This window comes from Vulpes lagopus, chromosome 6 (genome assembly GCF_018345385.1).
Source record: "Vulpes lagopus strain Blue_001 chromosome 6, ASM1834538v1, whole genome shotgun sequence".
Taxonomy (NCBI): Eukaryota; Metazoa; Chordata; class Mammalia; order Carnivora; family Canidae; genus Vulpes; species Vulpes lagopus.
Genome location: NC_054829.1, coordinates 96,206,608 through 96,233,768, shown reverse-complemented (window position 1 = coordinate 96,233,768; position 27,161 = coordinate 96,206,608). Strand labels below are relative to the sequence as shown.

At 36.4% G+C, this 27,161-nt stretch overlaps 1 protein-coding gene and 1 pseudogene across 1 annotated transcript in view; one reads left to right on the top strand and one right to left on the bottom strand.

The window, feature by feature from the left end:
• Positions 1-27,161, top strand: part of STPG2 (sperm tail PG-rich repeat containing 2) — a 560,246-nt gene that overhangs the window by 44,795 nt on the left and 488,290 nt on the right. The window lies entirely within an intron of this gene.
• On the bottom strand, positions 177-747 carry LOC121493298 (annotated as a pseudogene).

The following is a 27,161-nucleotide window of genomic DNA, read 5'->3' as shown; positions in this document are numbered from 1 at the left end:
ATGGATCTAAAAAGAGTTGGGTTTTACATTCTGTTTGGATTTCTACTTGTTGTTAGGGAGGAGTGGCAATATCCAAATTCCTTATGTGTATACTTGGAGACTGGAATTTAGGAAATTAGGTGTGTTTTTGTTTTTTTAAACCAGAACATTTATTGTGTGACTAATCATTAAAATCCTTAAGATGAACTGGATGGTGCAACAGCTGCCTTCTTGGGCTTAGGTGTTGTTTCTTCACAAAATCCATGACTCAGTTTGTGATATACAATTTTTTGGGGCCTCATTTGACTAGTCCCAGTGGTATTTCTTATTTTAGCCTTGACACTCCAGGTATTCTCTCTCTTTTGCTTGGCAGGGTAGCCACATTTGCCACAGGTCAACTTCTGAAGATATGGTAGGTCTGAGAGCCAGAGTAGTGGCACAACGTGTATTTCTTATTGTGATACTTTCCAAATGATGATGTCCCCTTTGTTATCTTATTTCTGTGGTTAAGACTAAAGAGTAGAAACAAATATTTTAAATGTAAACTATTTTCTGGAAGTCACATCAACAAGATGGTGAGTTAGGTGTCCCAAAACTTATTTCCCTCCATAAAAAAACAATAACAAATAATAAACAATTGCATATTGATGAAAATAGCTCTGGGAGAGCTTAGAGTACAATGAAGAAGCTACAGAAACCCTTACGAGCTCAAAACTCAGGAGAGCCACATAGAAAAGTGTAAGAGGCATTTTACCTGCTCCACACCATCCCTCAGTCAATCATTGTTTGATGCCAAGAAAGATCCCAGTGGTGTGATTTCCCACCATGTGTGAAAGGAGAGCAGGAAGACACTAGCAGCCCTGTCACCACTGTGGACATCTAAGACTTTTGCTACTGAGGATCCTTGCAGTCTTCACTGTTGCTTAATCCAGCCAATGGATCTGCCTGGAGTTCTTGCACTGTGCCTCCCCCTGGAGAAGGTGGCATTACAGTTCTTCCATTTTTCCAGGGCTGGAGCTGCTTGCTACTCATGTCTTGTAACCATATACACACCCAAGACCCTGGCTCTGTGGCAGCTATATGTGTACCCATCTTGGACACCAGCACCAACACTTGCAACACTGTAGCAGGTATACTCCTGTACTGGACCCAGCTCCAAGAGGATCCTGTTAGCCATGACTTCCTCCTGTGGGGTAAAGGAAAATGGGGGAACTGCAACAGCTTTTGACACTGAGGAGTCGATAGCTCTTGTTGCTGCTGCAGAAACCTGCAACGTTGGCTGCCACAGGATCCTGTAGTTTTTGGCGATGTTGACCTCAGGTATCTGAGCTTTATGAGTGTATACTGCTGCCCCTTCTCTGAAGCCGGAACCTTCTCTGTGGCTCCCCCTCCCTCAGGGGCTAGAGCCATTCTTCTCCTCAGCTAGTGCCCTGACAACTACCCACAGTTCTTTCCCCTTGGAAGGTAATCCATAAAGTCTGGAAGAGATGACTGCTTCCCCAAATGTACAGACATTAATGCAAGGCATAAGACATAAAAAAAATCAAGGAAACATGACACCACCAAAACAATATAATTGTTCAGTAAGTGACTCCAAACAAAAGCTCTGTCAATAAATTCAAAATTATTATTTTAAAGAAGTTCAGTGACGTTTAAGAGAACAAAGTTAGACAACTTAATGAAATAAAAATAATAATAGTTGAATAAAATGTGAAGTTTAACAGAGATAGAAATAACAAAAAAAGAACTAAACAAATCCTGGAGCTGAAGAATACAATGAATGAAATGAAAAATGCAATAGAGAGCTTCAATAGTAGACTCATTCAAATGGAAGAAAGAATCTTGTCAACCCAAAGAAAGTTCATTTGAAATTTTTCAGTCAGAGGAGAAAAAAGATAAAAGAATGAAAGAGAATGAGGGATTCTTACAGTATTTATAGCACATCATGAGAGAATCAATATATGCACTTTGGAAGTCTCAAAAGGAGAAGAGAGAGAAAGGAGCTGAAAGAAATAATGGCTGAAGACTTCCCAAGTCTTTGGAGGGAATTCATGAAGCTCAAAGGTCCTGAAATAGAATCAACCCAAAGATTACATGGAGATGCATTATAGTTAAATTGTGAAAAGTCAATGACAGAGAATTTTTAATGCAATAAGAGAAAAGTGATTTATCATGTATAAGACTCCTCTAAAAACTGTTCCCCAAGGATGTAAGTTGATTTCTCAGTAGAAACTTTGATATAGGGTGAGAATATGTATTCAAAGAACTGAAAAACAAAACAAAACAAAACACAGCCAAATAAGAATACTATACCCAGGAATATTATTCGTTAAAAATGGAGACAAAATGTCTTTCCCAGATAAACAATAACTGAGAATTTGTCACTCTTAGGCCTGCCTTACAAGATATACTTAACAGATTTCTTCAAATTGAAAAGAAAACATGCTAAACAGCAGCATGAAATCTTATAGGTAAAGGTGAACATATAAACATACATAGGTTAATATAATAGTAAAGATGGTGTGTAAATTACTTTAACTCTAATGTGAAAGTATTTCCCACACTGGGCTCCCTGCATGGAGCCTGCTTCTCTGCCTCTCTCTCTGTGTCTCTCGTGAATAAATAAATAAAATCTTAAAAAAAAATAGAGCAGAGTAAGTCAAATGAAGGAGAATAAGAAAATAGAACATTTGAATTAGTGTTTTAAAAGATAAAATAGACAAACTGTTAGACTATGAAAAAGAGAAAAGACTCAGAAAAATCAGATGAAAGTAAACATTTCAATGGATGCCTCAGAATAAAAAGAAAAGGACTGTAAGGGTACCATTATGAACAACTATATACCAACACACTGGACTACTTAATGAGAAATAAATTCCTGGAAACATACAACCTAGCAAAACTGAATCAGGAAGAAATAGAAAGCCTGAACAGACCAATAACAAAGAACCTGACTCAGTAATAAAAAAATCTCCCAACAAAGAAAAGTCCAGGACCTAATATCTTCATGGGTGAGTTTTCCCAAACATTCAAAGAATAATTAATACCAATCCTTAAGTTCTTCCAGAAAATAGAAGAGGGAATGCTTCCAAACTCATTTTATGAGTCTAGCATCCCAACATCCCTGAGGAATTATAGTTGTAAAAATCCTTAATAAAATATTAACTGTTAAATAAAAAATTAAGAGTGTATTTAAAGGATCATATACCATGGCCAAGTGTGATTTATCTCAGGGATGCAAGGATGGTTCAACATACACAACATGATACAACACTTTAAACCCCATGTGGTCATTTCAATAGATGCAGAAAAAAACGTTTGATAAAGTTCAGCACCCATTCATGATTGAAACTCTATACAAAAAGAAGTATGGAAGGATCTACCATCAACAGAAAAAAGAAAATGAAAATGGTAAATCTCTCAGGTGATGGATATATTAATTAGCTTGTGTGTGGTGATTATTCCACTATATTTGTATATAAAATGATCAAATGGTACACTTTAAATATATACCGCTATCATTTTACTTTTATCTTGTATTTTTCACTTATAATTATTGTGAATTATATGCACAAATACTATATCAATATTATCCTATTGTATATCACTGTTATTTGTTATACATGGAAAAATTGTAAAAGATAAGTAATGGTTATAGTACAAGTCTTGGTATGTTAGGGGAGTAGATGGTAGAAGATGTGAATGCTCTAAAGAGCTGAAGATTTGACTGCTACTTGGTGTGTCCTTTTCTAGTGAAATCTAATGTATAGTTTAAATTTGACCGTATTTAAGGGTAATTTCATTCTAATTATACATGCACTTTTAAAAACAAATTTTAAACAAGATATGTTTACTTAAGGGCTTCTCTGTTCTAACTGTATGTAGTTTGCCTCTTTTTCCTTTAAAAATCAACTCTGAAAACAATTTTGATAAAATAAGAATATTGAGGTATCAAAGAACAGTTATTGTGAAAGTAGATAATAACAACATACTGATATTTTCTTCATATTTAGTATAATATGAAACTAATACTGTTCAAAATGATTTTTTCCCCACAACTTTTTCCATGGAGTATTCCAACCTGCATAATAATAAAAATTAACTTCTCATTTCTTTACCCTATAAATAGTAAAAGGAATAAGGAATTAAGTTGAATGAACTAGTTGAAAATAGGAACTTAATTGTACTTAGCACTTCTCAGTGCTTTTTTGTCATAGCAAAGATGTAGAAATTTCTAATTTACACTTTGAGATAAGGGAAGATGGAGTCTTTTCCATTTTTTTAAAATCTATTTTTTTTGGCTTATATAATGCTAAATGGTAATTTCTCAATGATTATTAGACTGGATTTGGCTCATAGACCACAGTTTGTTGACCTCTGAAAGAAAGATATTGAGGTGCATGGGATATAGATTTACTAATTTTATTTGCATAGCGTATATCATTTTGGTGACATATGCAAAACATCTCTCTCTAGAGGATGAAGGGAGTTCAGCACTTGAGAAGATTGAATATACACTATGACGAATGTGACAAGGAGTTAAACTGAGGTAAATAAAATAGTACCAGGTTAACAGAAGAAGGTCCCTTTTGATAGTGATCAGCAAAAGCCTGTTGTTAATATGGATGTAGGAGTGGGGATTTGTATTGTATGGCTATACATTGTTGGATACTGGAGCTATAAATATGAGAAATGGAGAGAATATGAAAGAATCAGGATTTTCAAGGCCAGAATGGCTAACTATATTCACTCCCATTTTATTACAGTCCTCCCAGCTGTAGGCAATCATTAATCTACTTCTGTCTCTGTGGATTTGCCTATCTGGGCATTTAATATAAATGGAATTATGCAATATTTATCTTTTTGTGACTTGCTTCTTTACTTGGCATAATATTTTTCATGTTGTAGCATGTATCAACATTGCATTTTTTTTATAGCTCAATAGTCCATTACATGGATATTTCACATTTTGTTTATCCATTTTATCAGTTGATGGACATTTGGGTTGATTATATTTTTTGGTTAAGAATAAAAATAATAAGTATAATACTATAGTAAACAAAAGCATAAGAATGAGCATAAAAATAATTCTGCTATGAACATAAATATGTAAGTCTTTGGGTATATGTTTTCATTTCTCTGGGATATATACCTGAGAGTGGAATTATTGGGTAATATCATAATTCTTATGTTTATGTTTTAAATTTTTGTGGAACTGTTTTACAAGCAGCTGTACTATTTTACATTAGTATAAAATTGAAGGTTTCAATTTCTCCACATCTTTGCAACACTTGCTATTGTTTATCTTTCTGATTGTCGCCATCTTAATTGGTATGAAATGGTGTATCATTGTGGTTTTGACTTGCATTTCTCTAAAAACTGATGTTGAGTATCTTTTCATATACTTATTGGCCATTTGTATCTCTTCTTCAGGGAAATATCTAGTTAGAGTCTTTGCCTATTTTAAAATAGATTATCTTTTTTATTTTTGACTTGTAAGAGTTCTGCAAATTTGATTTTTCTGTGATTAGAAAATTTATGTTTATTATTTATGATTAATTTGAATAAAATTTATGAATAACATTATTTATTATTAATTTAAATAATGTTATTTCTTACGTATGGAATCTTTTTTTTAAAAGATTTTATTTATTTATTCATGAGAGACACAGAGAGAGAGAGAGACAGACAGACAGACACAGGCAGAGAGAGAAGCAAGCTCCTTACAGGGAGCCTGACGAGGGACTCAATCCCGGCTCTCCAGGATCACGCCCTGGGCTGAAGGCAGCGCTAAACCACTGAGCCACCAGGACTGCCCTATATGGAATCTTATAAAAAAAATGTTAATTTAATGTACCCAATTAAACCATTGTTTCCAGGGGATAGGGATCTTTCATCCTGCTTGTTTTTTTGATATACCTATAGTTAGTAGAGTGAGAATAATGTTTATTAATGTTTTTTGATAAATTAATTACAGATCTGAAAAATGAGCAGTTATTTTAAAATTTGAATTTAAAGAAATAATTCTTTTTTTTTTCTTTTTGCTCCCATTTATCTTACTGTCTTAGAAGAATGAGTTTTAAAGCAGTAAAATAGGGGCGGTTGGGTGACTCAGTGGTTGAGCATCTGCCTTTGGCTCAGGTCGTGATCCCTGGGTCCTGGGATCCAGTCCCCTGTCAGACTCTCTGTAGGGAGCCTGCTTCCACCTCTGTGTATGTCTCAGCCTCTCTCTGTCTGTCTCTCATTAATAAATAAAATCTTTAAAAAAAGGCAGTAAAATAAGTAAGGACTCTAGTGTCCTTGGATTTAAGCATTTTCTGATGAAACAACAAAATATACTATGAATATAATTTAGTGAATGACTAAGTTTTAAAAAATTTATCATAGTGTTCAGATATATCTAATTCTCTTGTACATGAGTGATGTTTCAGTACATCTTTGGAATATATTATGGTGCTCTACTGTAATGAGATCTGTTAAAAAACACAAAATTAGGGGCACCTGGGTGACTCAGTTGGTTAAATGTCTGCCTTTGGCTCAGGTCATGATCCTGCATCGGGCTCCATGCTCAGTGGGGAGCCTACTTCTCCCTCTCCCTCTGGTCCTACTCCTTGCTTGTGTTTCCTCTCTCTCTCTCAAATAAATAAATAAAATCTTTAAAAAAAAAACCCCACAAAATTAACTTTTATTCAACCTGAATATTTTCCATAAGAATTTTTCTTGCTTTTGACAATGAAAATCCATTTTAATATCTTCATTACACTAGTGAAATCCTTAATATACGAAGACATTTAGCAGTGTTTTCTTTTCTTTTTTTTTTTTAAATTTTTTTATTATTATTTATTTATGATAGTCACAGAGAGAGAGAGAGAGAGAGAGGCAGAGACACAGGCAGAGGGAGAAGCAGGCTCCATGCACCGGGAGCCCGATGTGGGATTCGATCCCCGGTCTCCAGGATCGCGCCCTGGGCCAAAGGCAGGCGCCGAACCGCTGCGCCACCCAGGGATCCCTAGCAGTGTTTTCTATTGAAGTTTTTGATTGGGTAATGCAAAATTTATGAAGTTGCTATAATAGCTTCTTATCAGTTAAAAAACAGTAAGATTTCACTAGGTGGCGCTAATATTTTGAAGTTTTATGGACATAAACTACTAATTCATTTCCCATATTCATTAAAACAAATATTTAAAAGTTATAAGATATGAAAATTTGTCCTTTTAAAAAAAGATTTTATTTATTTATTCATGAGGACAAAGAGAGAGAGAGAGAGAGGCAGAGACACAGGCAGAGGGAGAAGCAGGCTCCATGCAGGAAGCACAGTGTAGGACTTGATCCCAGGACCCCAGGATCACGACCTGAGCCAAAGGCAGATGCTCAACCGCTGAGCCATCCAGGGTCCTGAAAATTTGTCTTGTAGTTCTCCTGAGCAAACCTAAGTTGGAAATTTTAATTCTTTGTAAGTTCTGCCAATGGAAATAACTTAGCAGTAGGTATATATACATATATATATATTTTTTATTTTATTTATTTATTTATTTTTTTTTCACTTTCCTTTGTGGTCTTTTTTTTTTTTAATTAATTTTTATTGGTGTTCAATTTACCAACATACAGAAAAACACCCAGTGCTCATCCCGTCAAGTGTCCACCTCAGTGCCCGTCACCTATTCCCCTCCAACACCCGCCCTCCTCCCCTTCCACCACCCCTAGTTCGTTTCCCCGAGTTAGGAGTCTTTATGTTCTGTCTCCCTTCCTGATATTTCCCAACATTTCTTCTCCCTTCCTTTATATTCCCTTTCACCATTATTCATATTCTCCAAATGAATGAGAACATACACTGTTTGTCCCTCTCCGATTGACTTATTTCACTCAGCATAATACCCTCCAGTTCCATCCACGTTGAAGCAAATGGTGGGTATTTGTCGTTTCTAATTGATGAGTAATATTCCATTGTATACATAAACCACATCTTCTTTATCCATTCATCTTTCGATGGACACCGAGGCTCCTTCCACAGTTTGGCTATTGTGGCCATTGCTGATAGAAACATCGGGGTGCAGGTGTCCCGACGTTTCATTGCATCTGAATCTTTGGGGTAAATCCCCAACAGTGCAATTGCTGGGTCGTAGGGCAGGTCAATTTTTAACTCTTTGAGGAACCTCCACACAGTTTTCCAGAGTGGCTGCACCAGTTCACATTCCCACCAACAGTGCAAGAGGGTTCCCCTTTCTCTGCATCCTCTCCAACATTTGTGGTTTCCTGCCTTGTTAATTTTCCCCATTCTCACTGGTGTGAGGTGGTATCTCATTGTGGTTTTGATTTGTATTTCCCTGATGGCAAGTGATGCAGAGCATTTTCTCATGTGCATGTTGGCCATGTCCATGTCTTCCTCTGTGAGATTTCTCTTCATGTCTTTTGCCCATTTCATGATTGGATTGTTTGTTTCTTTGGTGTTGAGTTTAATAAGTTCTTTATAGATCTTGGAAACTAGCCCTTTATCTGATATGTCATTTGCAAATATCTTCTCCCATTCTGTAGGTTGTCTTTTAGTTTTGTTGACTGTATCCTTTGCTGTGCAAAAGCTTCTTATCTTGATGAAGTCCCAATAGTTCATTTTTGCTTTTGTTTCTTTTGCCTTTGTGGATGTATCTTGCAAGAAGTTACTGTGGCTGAGTTCAAAAAGGGTGTTGCCTGTGTTCTCCTCTAGGATTTTGATGGAATCTTGTCTCACATTTAGATCTTTCATCCATTTTGAGTTTATCTTTGTGTATGGTGAAAGAGAGTGGTCCAGTTTCATTCTTCTGCATGTGGATGTCCAATTTTCCCAGCACCATTTATTGAAGAGACTGTCTTTCTTCCAAAGGATAGTCTTTCCTCCTTTATCGAATATTAGATGACCGTACATTTCAGGGTCCACTTCTGGGTTCTCTATTCTGTTCCATTGATCTATGTGTCTGTTTTTGTGCCAGTACCACACTGTCTTGATGACCACAGCTTTGTAGTACAACCTGAAATCTGGCATTGTGATGTCCCCAGATATGGTTTTCTTTTTTAAAATTCCCCTGGCTATTCGGGGTCTTTTCTGATTCCACACAAATCTTAAAATAATTTGTTCTAACTCTCTGAAGAAAGTCCATGGTATTTTGATAGGGATTGCATTAAACGTGTAAATTGCCCTGGGTAACATTGACATTTTTACAATATTAATTCTGCCAATCCATGAGCATGGAATATTTTTCCATCTCTTTGTGTCTTCCTCAATTTCTTTCAGAAGTGTTCTATAGTTTTTAGGGTATAGATCTTTTACCTCTTTGGTTAGGTTTATTCCTAGGTATCTTATGCTTTTGGGTGCAATTGTAAATGGGATGGACTCCTTAATTTCTCTTTCTTCAGTCTCATTGTTAGTGTATAGAAATGCCATTGATTTCTGGGCATTGATTTTGTATCCTGCCACGCTACCAAATTGCTGTATGAGTTCTAGCAATCTTGGGGTGGAGGCTTTTGGGTTTTCTATGTAGAGTATCATGTCATCGGCGAAGAGGGAGAGTTTGACTTCTTCTTTGCCAATTTGAATGCCTTTAATGTCTTTTCGTTGTCTGATTGCTGAGGCGAGGACTTCCAGAACTATGTTGAACAGCAGTGGTGAGAGTGGACATCCCTGTCTTGTTCCTGATCTTAGGGGAAAGGCTCCCAGTGCTTCCCCATTGAGAATGATATTTGCTGTGGGCTTTTCGTAAATGGCTTTTAAGATGTTGAGGAAAGTTCCCTCTATCCCAACACTCTGAAGGGTTTTGATCAGGAATGGATGCTGTATTTTGTCAAATGCTTTCTCTGCATCTAATGAGAGGATCATATGGTTCTTGGTTTTTCTCTTGCTGATATGATGAATCACATTGATGGTTTTATGAGTGTTGAACCAGCCTTGTGTCCCAGGGATAAATCCTACTTGGTCATGGTGAATAATTTTCTTAATGTGTTGTTGGATCCTATTGGCTAGTATCTTGTTGAGAATTTTTGCATCCATGTTCATCAGGGATATTGGTCTGTAATTCTCCTTTTTGGTGGGGTCTTTGTCTGGTTTCGGAATTAAGGTGATGCTGGCCTCATAGAACGAATTTGGAAGTACTCCATCTCTTTCTATCTTTCCAAACAGCTTTAGTATAATAGGTATGATTTCTTCTTTAAACGTTTGATAGAATTCCCCTGGGAAGCCATCTGGCCCTGGACTCTTGTGTCTTGGGAGGTTTTTGATGACTGCTTCAATTTCCTCCCTGGTTATTGGCCTGTTCAGGTTTTCTATTTCTTCCTGCTCCAGTTTTGGTAGTTTGTGGCTTTCCAGGAATGCGTCCATTTCTTCTAGATTTCCTAATTTATTGGCGTACAGCTGTTCATAATATGTTTTTAAAATCGTTTGTATTTCCTTGGTGTTGGTAGTGATCTCTCCTTTCTCATTCATGATTTTATTAATTTGAGTCTTCTCTCTCTTCTTTTTAATAAGGTTGGCTAATGGTTTATCTATCTTATTAATTCTTTCAAAGAACCAACTCCTGGTTCTGTTGATCTGTTCCACAGTTCTTTTGGTCTCGATATCATTGAGTTCTGCTCGAATTTTAATTAACTGTCTTCTTCTGCTGGGGGTGGGGTCTATTTGTTGCTTTTTCTCTAGTTCCTTTATGTGTAAGGTGAGCTTTTGAATTTGAGATCTTTCCAGTTTTTGAATGGATGCTTGTATTGCGATGTATTTCCCCCTCAGGACTGCTTTTGCTGCATCCCAAAGATTTTGAACAGTTGTATCTTCATTCTCATTAGTTCCCATGAATCTTTTTAATTCTTCCTTAATTTCCTGGTTGACCTTTTCATCTTTTAGCAGGATGGTCCTTAACCTCCACGTGTTTGAGGTCCTTCCAAACTTCTTGTTGTGATTAAGTTCTAATTTCAAGGCATTATGGTCTGAGAATATACAGGGGACTATCCCGATCTTTTGGTATCGGTTCAGACCCGATTTGTGACCCAGTATGTGGTCTATTCTGGAGAAAGTTCCATGTGCACTTGAGAAGAATGTGTATTCAGTTGAGTTTGGATGTAAAGTTCTGTAGATATCTGTGAAATCCATCTGGTCCAGTGTATCATTTAAAGCTCTCGTTTCTTTGGAGATGTTGTGCTTAGAAGACCTATCTAGTATAGAGAGAGCTAGATTGAAGTCACCAAGTATAAGTGTATTATTATCAAAGTATTTCTTCAGTTTGGTTATTAATCGGTTTAAATATTTGGCAGCTCCCACATTCGGGGCATATATATTGAGGATTGTTAAGTCCTCTTGTTGGATAGATCCTTTGAGTATGAGATAGTGTCCCTCTTCATCCCTCACTATAGTCTTCGGGGTAAATTTTAGTTTATCTGATATAAGGATGGCTACCCCTGCTTTCTTTTGAGGACCATTTGAATGGTAAATGGTTCTCCAACCTTTTATTTTCAGGTTGTAGGTGTCCTTCTGTCTAAAATGAGTCTCTTGTAGACAGCAAATAGATGGGTCCTGCTTTTTTATCCAGTCTGAAACCCTGTGCCTTTTGATGGGGTCATTAAGCCCGTTCACGTTCAGAGTTACTATTGATAAATATGAGTTTAGTGTCAACATATCTATTCAGTCCTTGTTTTTGTGGATTGTTCCACTGAACTTCTTCTTAAAGGGGAATTTTAAGAGTCCCCCTTAAAATTTCTTGCAGAGCTGGTTTGGAGGTCACATATTCTTTTAGTTCCTGCCTGTCTTGGAAGCTCTTTATCTCTCCTTCCAGTTTGAATGAAAGCCTTGCTGGATAAAGTATTCTTGGTTGCATGTTCTTTTCATTTAGGACCCTGAATATATCCTGCCAGCCCTTTCTGGCCTGCCAGGTCTCTGTGGAGAGGTCTGCTGTTACCCTAATCCTCCCCATAAAAGTCAGGGACTTTTTTTCTCTTGCTGCTTTAAGGATCTTCTCCTTATCTTTGGAATTTGCAAGCTTCACTATTAAATGTCGAGGTGTTGAACGGTTTTTGTTGATTTTAGGGGGGGATCTCTCTATTTCCTGGATCTGAATGCCTGTTTCCCTTACCAGATTAGGAAAGTTTTCAGCTAGGATTTGTTCAAATACATATTCTGGCCCTCTGTCCCTTTCGGCGCCCTCAGGAACCCCAATTAAACGTAGGTTTTTCTTCCTCAGGCTGTCATTTATTTCCCTTAATCTATCCTCATGGTCTTTTAATTGCCTGTCTCTTCTTTCCTCAGTTTCCCTCTTTGCCATCAACTTGTCTTCTATGTCACTCACTCGTTCTTCCACCTCGTCAAGCCTCGTCGTTAGGACTTCTAGCTTGGCTTGCATCTCATTTAATTGATTTTTAATTTCTGCCTGATTGGATCTAAATTCTGCAGTCATGAAGTCTCTTGAGTCCTTTATGGTTTTTTCTAGGGCCACCAGTAGCTGTAAAATAGTGCTTCTGAATTGGCTTTCTGACATTGAATTGTAATCCATATTTTGTAACTCTGTGGGAGAGAGGGCTGTTTCTGATTCTTTTTTTTGAGGTGCGGTTTTCCTTCTAGTCATTTTGCTCAGTGCAGAGTGGCCAAAAAGAAGTTGTATTGGGAAAAGGAGAAAGAGAGAGAGAAGGAAAGAAAAGAGAAAAAGAAAAAAGAGAAAGAAGAAAAAAAAGGGCGGGGGGGAAGAAGAAAAAGAAAAAGAAAGGAGAAAATAGAAAAAAAGGGGGGGTGGGGTGGGGGAAGCAATCAGAAATCAAGAAGAAAGAACGAAAAAAAAAAAGCACACAAAAAAAGAACACACGGGGGAGTATCTTCCGATTCTGTATACTTTAAGTCCCTTGACTTCCCTTGGAACTGGTCCGTCCAGCTGGTCTTCTGGGGGAGGGGCCTGCTGTGCTGATTCTCAGGTGTTAGCACTTGGGGGAGCTGCTCTGCCCCTGCCTGGTGCAGGGCTCAGTGGGGGTTGTTCACCCCGTGAGTCCCCGGGAGGAAGCCACAGTGGCGGGGGCAGCTCTGGGACCCTGGAGTCAGCTCCCGCAGTAGCTCCGGGGCTCTCCTTCTGCAGGGCCTGGGGGCTCCGGGGCGGGGCCGCTGATCTGCTCAGCTCGGGGCAGGAACGTCCTCGTTGTCCTGGGCCCTCCCGGCCTCTGCCTGTCCCGGGGGAGGCCGGATCCTGGGCTGTGTCCCGGCGCCCTGTGCTCCGGGGCCTGCGCTTTTGGATTCGCGCTCCCGCCCCGCAGCCCCCTCCGCGGAGCCGCCGCCCGAGCCCCTCCGAGCTGCTCCGGGTCCGCCGAGCGCTGCAGCCCTTAGGGAGCTCGGCGCACTCTCCGGGGCGCAGTTCCTCTGTTACTGTCCCAGGGAGCCCGAGGGCATCCCCGCCTTTCTGGGGATCCTGCTCCAATTCCCCGGGAGGCCTTTCTGCGGGGAAGGTTGGTGCAGCTCCTGCTCCTCCGGGACGGGGCTCTCCTGTCCTGGGGACCCTCCCCCGGCCTCAGCCCGGCTCCTCGCAGGGCCCCTCCCCCTTGGAGGCCTTTTGTTTATTTATTCCTTTTTCTCCGTCTTCCTACCTGGATAGAAGCGCGAACTCTTCTCACTGTAGCGTTCCAGCTGGTCTCTCTTTAAATCTCAGGCCGAATTCGTAGAGTTTCAGGATGATTGGATGGTTTTCTAGGTAATTTGTTGAGGACAGGTGACTTGGAGACCCTACTCTGCCGCCATCTTGCCTTTCCCCCCTATATTTTTTAAAAAATATATATCTTTTTTATTCATGAGAGACACAGAGAGAGAGGCAGAGACATAGGGAGAAGGAGAAGCAGGCTCCCTGCAGGAACTCTATCCCAGGACCCCGAGATCACAACCTGAGCCAAAGGCAGACGCTCAACCCCTGAGCCACCCAGGTGCCCCAGCAGTAAATATATTAAAATATTATTTAAACTCTGGTTGCAAAATAAATTATAGAGCTGTCATTTCTCTTCATTTATGGATATAAATTTGTGAAAACTCTTAGTATTTTAAAAGTTACATTTTAAAGGTATAATTTATAAACTAGGTTTTTCTCTGGCTTAGTCGATTACCTAAAAGTAATTTATTAATCATAAATAAATAGTAAGTAGATCTAGCTCTTGAGTAAAAAAGTATAGTTCCAAGTAAATAAAAATATGCTTAGAAGCATTAATAAGAAGAACATAGAGGGAGAAATAATATGTAGCTTTTTGTGACATTTTTGGGAAGCTTGACATTCTATTATTACAAATGGCTTTCTCTTATGGGTGGATTGTTCCCTTATTTATGATGCAAAAATATTACCTTTTCACTTATCATTTCTAATTTTTAGTATTTAATAAATTACCTGAATGGTTGGCATTATAACCGGTACTTGACAATTGACTGCACTTAGTAATATGTAGTGGTAGCCTCAAAGAATTTGAATTTGAGGATAAACAAAGACTTAGGCAGAGTTGCACACAATTAAATGTGTTTTTCTCCCTGAACACAAATTGATTGTTTGTGTAATGGCTACTGTACCTAAATGTTGGAATGCTCACCGTTTAAATTTTCTAAGATAACTTTTCCAATTTTTCAATAGTGGATTTCAAAGAGGGAAGAAAAGGTGTCAGAATGGGAGGAAAGGATTGAATTATTAAAAGACTAATGGACAAAATTATGTGTGAAAAAAGGAGTGAGGAACAACTTCGGAAACATTTATGGCTCAGTGATTATCTTTGGAAGAGCATCTGATATTTTCAAGTCTAATTGTAAATTGGTTTGTACTGTTATTATTGACTTTAATACACTGAAGTCATACTCCTTTGTGGTAAAATGAACTATAGAATATAAATAAAGCATTCGTAGGATTATTAATGATTTAGTGGTGAAGAGTTCAGGCTTTAGAATCATATTGCAGTTTTCTGCTCCATCATATACTAGTTGCGTGACCTTGGGAAGTTATTTTGCCACTTAAGCTTAATGTTTCTCCTTCTAGATTTCTAAAATCTGAATAATATTTACAAAAAAAGGTTATTGTGAGTCTCTAAAGAGGTGTAACCATTTATACACACACATATAGCTTAACACAGTGTCATTTGTTAACACTCAGTAATATTACTATTACTCATTTAATGGATATTTATTGAATACCTACTCCATGCTGTGGATAGAAAGATGATTAGTACAGAAGTTCTTAAATCAAGGAGTTCACTTTAATGGAAGATACAGATATGTAAAAAATTATATGATGATATTAAAATCAGGTACAGTGGACTTCAAAAGAGAAATTCATTTCTTCTTGGAAGATTGCAGAAGTCAGAAAGGGTTTCAAAATATGTTTGAGTTGTGTTTTGAAGGATTTGTAGTTATTTGGTTGGAATAGATCATTATAGGCAAAGAGAATGTGTAAAGCCATGAAAATCTGAGAAAAGAAGCAGTTTTTATTTTTATGTGTAGGTGATGATGAATCAGTAAATATTTTGAGCAGGAAACAGCTTTGTGATTTTAGAAAAATAGGATAGTTAACTATGAGTCAAAGGTATAGGATTTAGGGAAAGGGAGAGAAGGAGAAGTCATGAGGTTGTACAAGTGAATACTTGTATTAAGATAGTGAAATGAGGGGAAAGTGGCATATATTTGTATGTTAACATTGATTTTATCTAAGGATTAATTTGATGTGGGAGGATGAGTGGGAAGGAAGTGTTGAGGATGACTGCTAGATTTCTTACTTAGAGTACTATATGAATAGTAGAGAGTTGGAGAAAACACAGAAAGCATGCCACTGTGTGTGTGTGTGTACAGTGTGTGTATGGGAGTGATGTGTAGTACTGGGAAACCAGATTATTTTAAGCATCTATTTATTATATAGTGGAAGTGTCCTGAGATGGCTAAAAATTGAGAAAAATCTGAACTGGGGATTTAGCAATTAGTCTTTGGGTTAAGTTATATAATCCATAAGGAGTGAGGATTGAACCTGGAGATTGACAACATGTAATGAATAAGTGGAGGAAGATGAATCTAAGGAACAGAGAAGGAGGATTAAAAACAGTATGAGTAGGTCATCAGAGAGGGAGAAAAACTATGAGAGACTCTTAATTATAGGAAAACAAACAGAGTTACTAGAGGGGAGGATTTGGGGGGATGGGGTAACAGAGTGTTGGGCATTAGGGAGGTTACATGATGTGATGGAGCACTGGGTGTTATACACAACTGATAAATTACTGAACTCTACCTCTGAAGCAAATGATGTACTATACCTTGGCTAATTGAATTTAAATAAAAGAAAAAAATCAATAATAAAAAAAGCAGTATGAGTAGAATGGGGAAGGAGTGATCTCCTAGAAACCAGAGGAGGATTGAATATCAAGAAAGTAGTTGCCACTTGTGTTACATACTTTGAATGTAAATAAAGATAAGATCTGAAAAGGATCCACTGAACCTTGCAGAATTTTGAAATCAATGATTATTTTAGCAAAACACTCTGATGGACCAGGTTGCAGACAATAGACTACAGTGGTTTTAAGAATGGATGGATGACAAAGAAGAGGATCTTGTGAATATAGACTGCTCAGTCTTAAGAAGCTTGCCTAAAATAGAAGGCAGAAGGAAAAGCTCTTTTTGAATAGCTAGAGTATTTTTTTTTTCTAAAGTTGAGATTTTATAGTTCTTGCCACTATAATTCTCTGCTTGTGTTATTTACCTTTTGCTAATTTTGGATTATTGCCAAAATAAAGCTAGGTTAATTATTTTAAATAACCTAATAATTAAGTTATTAAGATTTCAATTAAAGAAGCATTTATTAAAGTAAGTAATGTATGGTTAGCATTACACTAGTTGCTTAGGACTTCAGATATTTAAAAAACTTTTTTGCCTTCTAATTGGAGACACAAATCACATATATGAAACATTTAGAGAAAATACATGGTATTTTCTGTAACATTTGCTGAATGAATGAATGAATGAATGAATGACGTAAATCTATGAGGGCTGAAAAAGACAGTATACGTGAAATAGAGGGATATACTGAATGAAATGGGTTTTAATACTAATTATGACATACAAAGCCATTATAATCTGACTCTAAACTACTTCTCCAAATGCACATTTCACAATTCTTCTCTATGTACATAATGTTTTAGTCATATTGAGCTATCCTCAGTTTCTTGAGTTACAATTTTTTCTGCTCATTCCCCACCTTTCTCCCTCTGCATAAGGTAGTCTTTCCCCTGGAATACCCCCTTTTTCCTACATGTGGCTGACTTCCACTCATTTTTGATAATCAACTCCTAATACTTTACATTTATCTCAATCATGACATTTATCATGCTGTATTATCATTATCTGTTTCTACCATCAGACCATGTCACTCTTGAGGTCAGGGATTATGTCTTATTGATTTTAAATCCCTAGCACATGATAGATTAAAAGAATTATTGAATGAAGAAATAAAATCACATTGAGCTAGCCTTTTTTTTTTTTTTAAAGATTTTATTTATTTATTCATGAGAGACACAGAGAAAGAGGCAGAGACACAGGCAGAGGGAGAAACAGGTTCCATGCAGGGAGCCTGACGTGGGACTCAATCCCGGGTCTCCAGGATCACATCCTGGGCCAAAGGCAGCGCTAAACCACTGAGTCACCCCGGCTGCCCTGAGCTAGCTCTTAAAGGAAATACTGGGCAATGGATTGATGGCCAGTAGCAAATGAGGACATTTTGAGTTGAAGTAGAAAACATAACTTTTGAGTAGCTGTCAGAGTAATCTAGCTGGCCAGTGAGATTGTTTTAATGAGTACCGAGAGAACCTTAAAGATGGAAAGAATGGAGGGATTTTAATGTAAGCTGGAAATGCCCAGATTCCATATAAACTGTAGTAGTCATTTTTAAGAAGAAAAATGTAGAAAAAATTTTCAAGTTGTTTTTTTGATAGTTTATTTTACAGAACCCCCCCCCCCTTTTTTTAAGTCGAATCTACTGCTAAATGACATTAATTGATGTATGGATAAAGAAAATGTGGTATATATACAACAGAATATTACTCAGCCATCAGAGAGAATGAAATCTTACTATTTGCGATGACGTGGATGGACCTAGAGTGCATTATGCTAAGTGCAAGAAGTCAAAGAAAGACAAATACCATATGATTTCACTTATGTGGAATTTGAGAAACAAAACAGATGAACATACGGGAACAGGAAAAAAAAGAAAGGGAGGCAAACCATAAGAGACTCTTGACCATAGAGAACAAATAGAGTTGCTGGAGGGGAGGTGAGTGGGTGATGGGTATTAAGAAGTGCAGTTGTGATGAGCACTGGGTGTTATATGTAAGTGATCAATCACTAAATTTTCCTGAAACTAATATTACCCTGTTATGTTAACTAACTAGAATTTAAATAAAAAACTTAAAAAAAATCACAAAAACCACCCAAAAACCAAAAACCACCTGAAGTTATAAAACCAATCAATCAGTCTAATCCATTCTTGAAAACATATTGGATAGAAAATTTTAGGTAGCAGGAACCTGTATTCTGTTATTTTAAGGACCAAAAATAATGCATCCAGTTCATGCAATATCCTACTTCAGTTTCCCAAATAAAACACACTTAAACATCTATATTCCAATCACACACGGATTTCTGTGAGGCATTAAAAACATCAATTACTTAATAAAAAAAATATATATTGAGCTCATTAGTAAGTTTGTGTGTAGTCAATAATGGTTCTGCTCTATATCACGTGTAACTTTTTATTTTACAAAAAACGTGTCCTATAATGTCAATAAACAGTGAAATAGTGTGTTATAGATACCAGAAGTATCTAAATTGTCTGGGTTGATTATATCCTCAGCCATCTGCTAGAAGCAAAATCTAGGATGGGTGAAGTAGTGAGCCTGGAGAGCAAGGGAGGCCTGAGAGGAGGTGGGAAGATAAGGTCATTGCAGGAATGCACTGCACTTTAAACAAAACCATCAGCACAACAGCTGAGATAAGACTGTGGTCCATGCTAAATCCTCTGCCCAATTTGTGCAAGGCATATTTTTTGCTTGTATGCACTTGAAGATTGATTATGGCAAGTTTCTATCTAAGTATTGAATTTTGGGTAAAGTGTTTGGGAAGTCATTATTTAAATATTTGGTTTCAAGTAGTGAGAGCTTGGATGGTGGTGCATATCTGTCTTTAATTATGTTCTTTTAAAAATGAAATATATTACTTTTATTGTGGACTTACAGGTTTTTTGATTTGTTAAATTCTTCTTAATATTATATAAAAAAGTAGTTTTTCCTTGATACTATATTTTTTAAAACATGCCTTTTCTGCCTCTTTTTGGTTTAAAGTGGCAAACACTGAAAAACTATAGCATGGACTTTATGGAAGTCAGACTTGGGTTTGAGTTCTGCTCCAACATTTACCGGTTTGTAGGCCCTTAAATTATTTGTTTCAATGCTCGTCGTTAAAATGAGGAGTATCTCATAGTTTGTTGTGAGAATTGATTTCAACAGTGTAGGAGATATGCTTACAATGGTGTTTCTTATAGTGATAAATACATGATACTCAATTTATTATTTTCCATAATAAGAATATAATAAGTTTAAAGTCAAAGTACATGTAAAATTTTTCTTTTGGATTGTATCTGACTAGTAAACATTCATTTAACTTAACTCAGTCAAATTGATATACTTCTAACAGTTTTTTAGTTTGTTTCTGTGTTCATTTAACTTCATTATTGCTTACCCTTGCCCCCAAATTATTTTGTCTTTTTTTTCAAATTATTTTGCTTTTATACTGAAACAAAATATATTTAAAAGGAACATGAGAAGTGTGATAACCATTGATTATGATTGATCATATGTGTTGTTTTGATAGTTTTAACACCCATAATCAACCTAAGTACAGAATTGTTCTCTTGTTTTCCTTTTTTTTCTTTAATGAAATAAAATATTATGAGTGGCTACAACAAAGCTACTAGAACTGGCAAGTGAGTGTAGCTCACTTAATACTGGGTCAATGTACAAAAATAAATTGCATTTCAATATCCTAGCACATAAAAAATAAAAAATTTAGCAACTCCATGTCTAGATATCTGCTTATTGAACACATATGTTCAGATATTTATACACCTATTTTCATAGCAGATTTATTCATTATTATGAAATTTCCTAAACTGGAAACAACTCAAATGTTCATCAAAAGGTGAACAAAAAAAAAGTGGATATTCATGCAATGTAATGCTACTCAGCAATAGAAGGAACTACTCAGAGAATGACTGACTCACAAAACCTCATAGTAAGTCTCAAAAACATTCTTCTGAGTACAAGAATCCAGATATTTTAAAAAACATTGTATGCTTCCATTTATATAAAACTCTAGAAAGGACAAATCCAATCTATAATAGGAAAGAAGTCAGCTGTTATCTATGGCCTGGGATGGAAAGATGTTTGGGAAGTGTAGTACAAGGTAATTTTGGGGTGTGATAGAAACATTCTATATCTTGATTATGGCTTTATGGTTTAATGGTTATAGAATTAACGATTTGTTAAAACTCATTGAAATATACATTTAAAATGGGTATATTGTTTGTAAATTACATTATAGTATATGTAAATTGTATAATATATAGCTTACTGGAATATAAGTTGTGGGAGGGCAAAGATTTTTGTTTTTATTGTTCACTATGGTATCTCCACTTCTTGGAACAGTCCTTGGTAACACTGTATATTTGATGAATGATTAAAAAAAATCTGATATTTAAATTAAATACACTACAAACATTTGCTTTTCAGTATTATTTTCCCACTATCTTTTTCTACCTGTCAATGTTGGATATTTTTCTTAGAACAGATTATTATTTCATATTTTCTAAGAATTCCTATGAATAAAAGGGTTAAACTTCACTAAATATCAGCTTGTCCTGTTTACAGTAAAGGGAAATTTTTTATCAATGTAATATTTATATCAGAGATTTGGAAAGGAGCAATTCTGATGTCTTTAAATATTCTGTAATAGTTAATTCTAAAGTTATATTTCTACCAGGATTTAAATTCAAAGATCACTGTTTTTCAATTTTCAGTGTTCAGGAGTCATTGTTGCATGTGCGAGGTTTCTGAGATGGGAATGAGAAGAAGTTGAAACAAGGCCACTGGGGCTGAGAAAGGAGAATAAATGGTACAAGATGATATTTGGGCAGTAGGGAGAGACCAGATTAGGTACAGCTTTATAGGCCTTGGTAGGAAATTTAGATTTTGTTCTTAGGGCAATGAAGGGTTTTACATAGGGGAGTAACACAATATTTCTGCTGGAGGGACCTTAGAATGGAGGGGGCAAGAGTGGAAAAAAATAGTAATTGTCGCAATAGAGATGAAATAGATTTATTCAGGGTATTGTTTGGATTGAGATAGAAGAATGGCTTTGTAATGCCAATCTATGAACTGTACACTTTTCTGTATAGGCAAAAAGAAGTCAATGAAGAGATTATCAGGGAGTCACCTGATTAAATTACTTATTTAGGAAATGTTTGGCAGTGTTAAGGGTAGACATGAATAAGGGAGAGAGGGGCAGAAGGAGACCGGATACAAATTTCTTTAATATTCCAGATAAATGCTGAAACTCTGGGTCTGTGGTAGCAGTTTTCTGACTTTCCCTTTACGGTAAATCAGATCTGGAGGCATTCCATCTGTATAGTAGTTACAAGAATCTGGCTTGATTGCTTGTGATGGGATGGACGTACCTTAATATAGAAAGCGGAGTCAAACTGGAGGGTAGGAAGTAGATGCTGGAGAAATTCTCTGAGGCACTAGGGTACAAGATAGTTTGCAGGGGTTTTACCTTAGTCTCCAGTGGCCTCATTGTTGGGTTTCCTGGTATGCTGTTAAGGATAGCTGAATTGTCCTTATAAGTTTCTCATAATTGTGTCTCCTCCTATTTGACAGTGCTTCTCAATTCTAAATGCTTGACTCTCTCCTGGGTAATGGCTTTTAGTATCTACTCTACTTACCATGGCTCCTATTGAACTAAGCTATTTGCTGTGACCTGGTTTGTTAGATCTTGAACTGAATTAATTAATTTCTCTTTTTGCTTCCTGTCTTAAGTCAATAAAGACCAAGTCATACATATTTTTTTTTAAATTTGAGTGTAGTTGACATACAATGTACATTAATTTCAGATGTGTGATATAGTGATTCCGTAAGTTTATACATTGTACTGTACTTACCGCAAGTGTAGCTACCATCTGTCCTCATACAAAGCTAATATAGTATCAATGACTACATTTCCTTATGCTGTGCCTTTTAGTCCTGTGGCTTATTCCTTCCATTCACCCATTTTTCCCATCCCCTCTGACAATCATCAGTTTATTCTCTGATTTTGTATAGATCCTAAGTTTTGATTCCTATTCTGCTTCCCTTATTTTATGTTATGCATTAGAGGAGCTTTTTGCTTTCTAGCCATCCTCAAGATTGAAATGTTTTTAAGATTTGAAAACGTTGACTTCCAAAGAATCTGGTTCTCCTGGAAAGGATGTAGGGAACAGAAATCATGTCCCATGACCACAAGTCATACCCCTATACAAAATTAAGTGTTTAGCCACATCTTTAGCTTGAGCTTTTAATAAAATGTGATACCTTGTCAGAATAATAGATCCTATGAAGTTAAGTCAAGACTCTCCAAAAATTCTCATGGTTATTTCCAGTGCTTTATTATTCTAGGATTTTAATAAATGACAGCCTTCTTTAGATTTTTGTTTTTGAAGAAAGATCAAGTTTTCACAAGAGAACTTATTACCTTGTATCTGTCACTTTCCCTTGCCTCATGCATATCTCAAGGAAAGGAATCTCAGTGGACGATAGCTATCTTATATTACAAAAAAGGCTATATCTTCTGGCTTTGAAGATGTTGTAATTTGGGGATCACTATTAGAGAAAGGTTCAGTATATACTGATATTCAAAACTGACCCCACAGATTAAAGTATCACCAAGAGTCTTAGAATTTGATCAGTATGGTAGTCCCTCTTTTTGTTTTTAATTTAATGCCTTTAGTTTTTAATTTGGAACCCTTACCTCCATGTTGACATCTTATCTCAGCAGCCAGAATACCTGAGCATCATCACAGAACACCATTCACTTCCATACATTATCTGCTCTAAGAACTTTGCAACCACAAATGTGGTCCTTTTCTTGGAGCTGAGCTGCTGCCTTGACAACCAGGGTAAAGGCATAAAGGTGGCCAAGGCAGCATCCGAAATGCAAATAAGGAGGGCAGGGAAGGTTCAAAGCTAGCTGATTATCAGATATGAAGAGTGAGGTTAGGTTATAAGTAGGAAAGAGAGGAAACAGTACAGAATCTAGGAAGATCAATATTAGGTTGGTAAACATAGTAAGAGGCAGTTGAGGCAGAGTCAGAACAGAAATCATAATAGAGTGAACAAGTTGGGGCCCATTTTTATGCACTAAGGGCTGCATGTTTTAAAGAGGGGCCTGACTATGTAGCATTGTCTTTCAAGTCAGACTGTGTATCATTTTACTGAATTTGCACTTCGCCTCCTTTTTTGAAAAGCACAAACACACAAATGTCTTTTGCAATGTTTCCAAGTCCTGTTTTATTATTTGGAATGGGCCTCCTTTGTTGATAGCTTGCTATACGTGCATTTTTATCTGTGTATATACTCTTGTGCATAAAATCTCTGAGCCATGATACATCTCACCCTCTTTAGTTAGTAATTGGAAGATATTTAAGATTCCTTGGGTCTTTTGGGATTGCAGATAATTGTAAATGTACAGATTCAGTGGTTTATCTAGAAATAATGTAGTTTATAATGACTTGAGATTTCTGTGCATCATTAGAAGGTTATCCTAGGAAAACAAAGGTTTCGATTTTGTTCTGACATTATAGAAACAAAATGAAAATTTCTGCAATTCTTCTCAGTCATTAATGGCTTTCCGTCATTAGTGTCAGCTCTAAGAAAGTATACTTCCTTGGTCTGTAAATCCATCAGATAGTCTGTTACCATAAATCCATTAGAACGGAAATATACCAGAATATCTGACTGTAACTAAACTGGAATCCCACTTATATCAGGACGGACCTTCATTCCTGGTGCACTCTTGACATTGTACATTCCATCACTAAATCTCATGTCTTACCCTAGTTAGAGAAGAGGGCAGAGGTTGGTGTTACAGAGGGCTGTAGTGTCTGGTATTAGGACCACCTTGCAAGTATTGCAGAGCAACAGCAAAGGCAAGTCTAAGTGGGCCATTCAAAGCCATTTTAGACCAGGAAAAGATTTTTGGCAAGAGTAGATTGCTCTTAGATATGTTCCTTTGTTCTTTGACCAGGACAAAGTCAACTGCCTTGGCTGTTTCTTTTCTGTTTTAAAATTTTATTTATTTGAGACAGAGAGAGCATGCACACACAAGCAGGGAGGAGGGTCAGAGGAAGAGAGGGAGAAGCAGGCTCTGCTGAGAAGGGAACCTGATACAGCGCTGGATCCCTCCGATCACGTCCTGAGCCAAAGGCAGATGCTTAACCAACTGAGCCACCTAGGCACTCTACCTTGACTGTTTTGATATCCTGCCCTGTCTACACTTTCTCCATCTACAACACTCTCAACCCTGTCAATTTGATCACACACTAAACCTGCCTTTAAACTTGTGATTTTTAGTAGAGAGCCTGAAGTTTCCTGGTTTTCTTTTTTTGGAAGGATTATGTGTGGTTTAGATCACTAAAACTTTGTTAGGTTAGGAAATAAAATATAAGCAAACAGTAGGTAAATGAAGATCTCAAATATTTGACTATGAAAAAACCCCACAATCTTAATTTTTTGCCTCTGAGCTATTTCTTGTACTTACTCATAGATACCTTTTGCTTTTGTCTGATGTTTAGGCTTTGTTTCATATATCCATTCTAGTTGAATACATGACCCCTTGGTAAATGATGTGTTACTGTAAAACAAGATATGTGTTAGAGTGTAAACCAAGTAGACCTTGCTTTCATCTCTGAAGTATGGAAAAAGAAAGACCATGAGGATTATGAATTAGAAAATATGAATGTGAAATTATGCTCTGTTAGTATTAGATGTGGATGTTAAACAGTAACTTAATTTCTCTGAGCTTTTTGATTTATAAAATGAGAGTTATGAAAATTCTTCCTTCACAGAATTGTATAAGAAATGAGATAACGCATGTGAAAACATTATCTTACTGCATTTAAGATGTTACATATATTAATTGTTTCTTTTTGAAGAAATCCATATTTACTTTTCTAATGTAACATTCTAAGATTATTTGAGTGAAGGAAGCAGCCTGACATGTACTTCATCTTTGTATACTGTTTTTGAGGATAGAAATTGTGATAGCTACATCACTACCTTTATATGAACAGAACTGCTGTATTTCAAAATGTGATTATGTTGTTGCTGTATTTAGAATTATACTTTGACTTCGCCTAATTTTAAATTATTTGAATGGTCCTATTCTTTTTCTTAAAAAAAAATTCACATTGAATTTTTTACTGAATATTTTAGATTTGTCAGCCTAAAAGGAACACCTTTTCACTCTAAGAGTAGCTGTTGGGGTAGTGTATGTATATGTTGTGTGCAGCATATTCCCATTTACATTATCTGTTAAGCATTGCCAGGTAATTTCAGTGAAGGTCAATCTTCTGACTCTAGTGAACTCATTTGCTGTAAGAGTAAATAGTCTATTTGTGACTTAAGCAACAATAGATTGTTTTAAACATCTATACAGAAAGTGAAACAATAATGATATTGTTTATAAAGTGTAGAAACTCCTTCAAACTTAAACAATTACTTTATATTAAATAGTATTTCTAATAGTTTTATTTATATGAAAATGTAAATTTTTAAAAGTTGTGTACTTTCATTTTTCAGTTGTATATTTACTTTTTATATGTAAAAATTTTCCTAAGAAACAAGTTATAGATGTATTAGATTTTTAAATAATTAATTCTTTATTTTAGAATAGAATTAGATTTAGAGTAGAGTTGCAAGGATAGTAGTTTCCCCCTCACCCAGTTTCCCTTGTTAACATCTCATATTCCTATGGTGTTTTCAGAACACGCACTTTTGATCCTTTCTGTAAGTCCATTTTCAGGATTTGTATCGGAGGATCATCTTTAACAATTATTTTCTTTTATTCTTTTTAAAATTAAATATTTTATTTTAATTCCAGTATAGTTAACATACAGAGTTATGTTAATTTCAGGTGTACAATATAGGGATTTAGCAATTCTGTACATTTCTCAGTGCTCATCATAATAAGTGTATTCTTAATCTCCTTTACCTATTTTACCCATCCCTCTACCCACCTCCCCTCTAGTAACCATCAGCTTGTTCTCTACAGTTAAGAGTCTGTTTCTTGGTTTGTGTCTCTCTTTTTATCCTTTATTCATTTGTTTCATTTCTTAAATTCCACATAGGAGTGAAATCAAGTGATATTTGTCTTTCTCTGATTTTGTTTAGTATACTGTCTAGCTCCATCCAAGTCATTGCAAATGACAAGATTTCATTCTTTTATATGGCTGAGTAATATTCCATTATATGTATGTGTGTGTATGGATATATATATATATATATATCCACACACACACACACACACACACACACCACATCTTCTTTGTCTACTCATCTATTTTTTTTGTAAGTTGCAAATAATTATTTTTATTGGAGTTCAATTTGCCAACATATAGCATATCACCCAGTCCTCATCCTGCCAAGTGCCCCCCTCAGTGCCTGTCACCCAGTTACCCCAACCCCCCGCCCACCTTCCTTTCCACTACCCCTTGTTCATATCCCAGAGTTAGGAGTCTCTCATGTTCTGTCACCCTCTCTGATATTTCCCACTCATTTCCTCTCCTTTCCTCTTTATTCCCTTTCACTATTTTTTATATTCCCCAAGTGAATGAGACCATATAATGATTGTCCTTCTCCGATTGACTTACTTCACTCAGCATAATACAATCCAGTTCCATCCACGTTGAAGCAAATGGTATTTGTTGTTTCTAATGGCTGAATAATATTGCATTGTATACATAAACCACATCTTCTTTATCCATTCATCTTTTGGTGGACACTGAGGCTCCTTCCACAGTTTGGCTATTGTGGACATTGCTGCTATAAACATTGAGGTGCAGGTATCCAGACGTTTCACTGCATCTGTATCTTTGGGGTAAATCCCCAGTAGT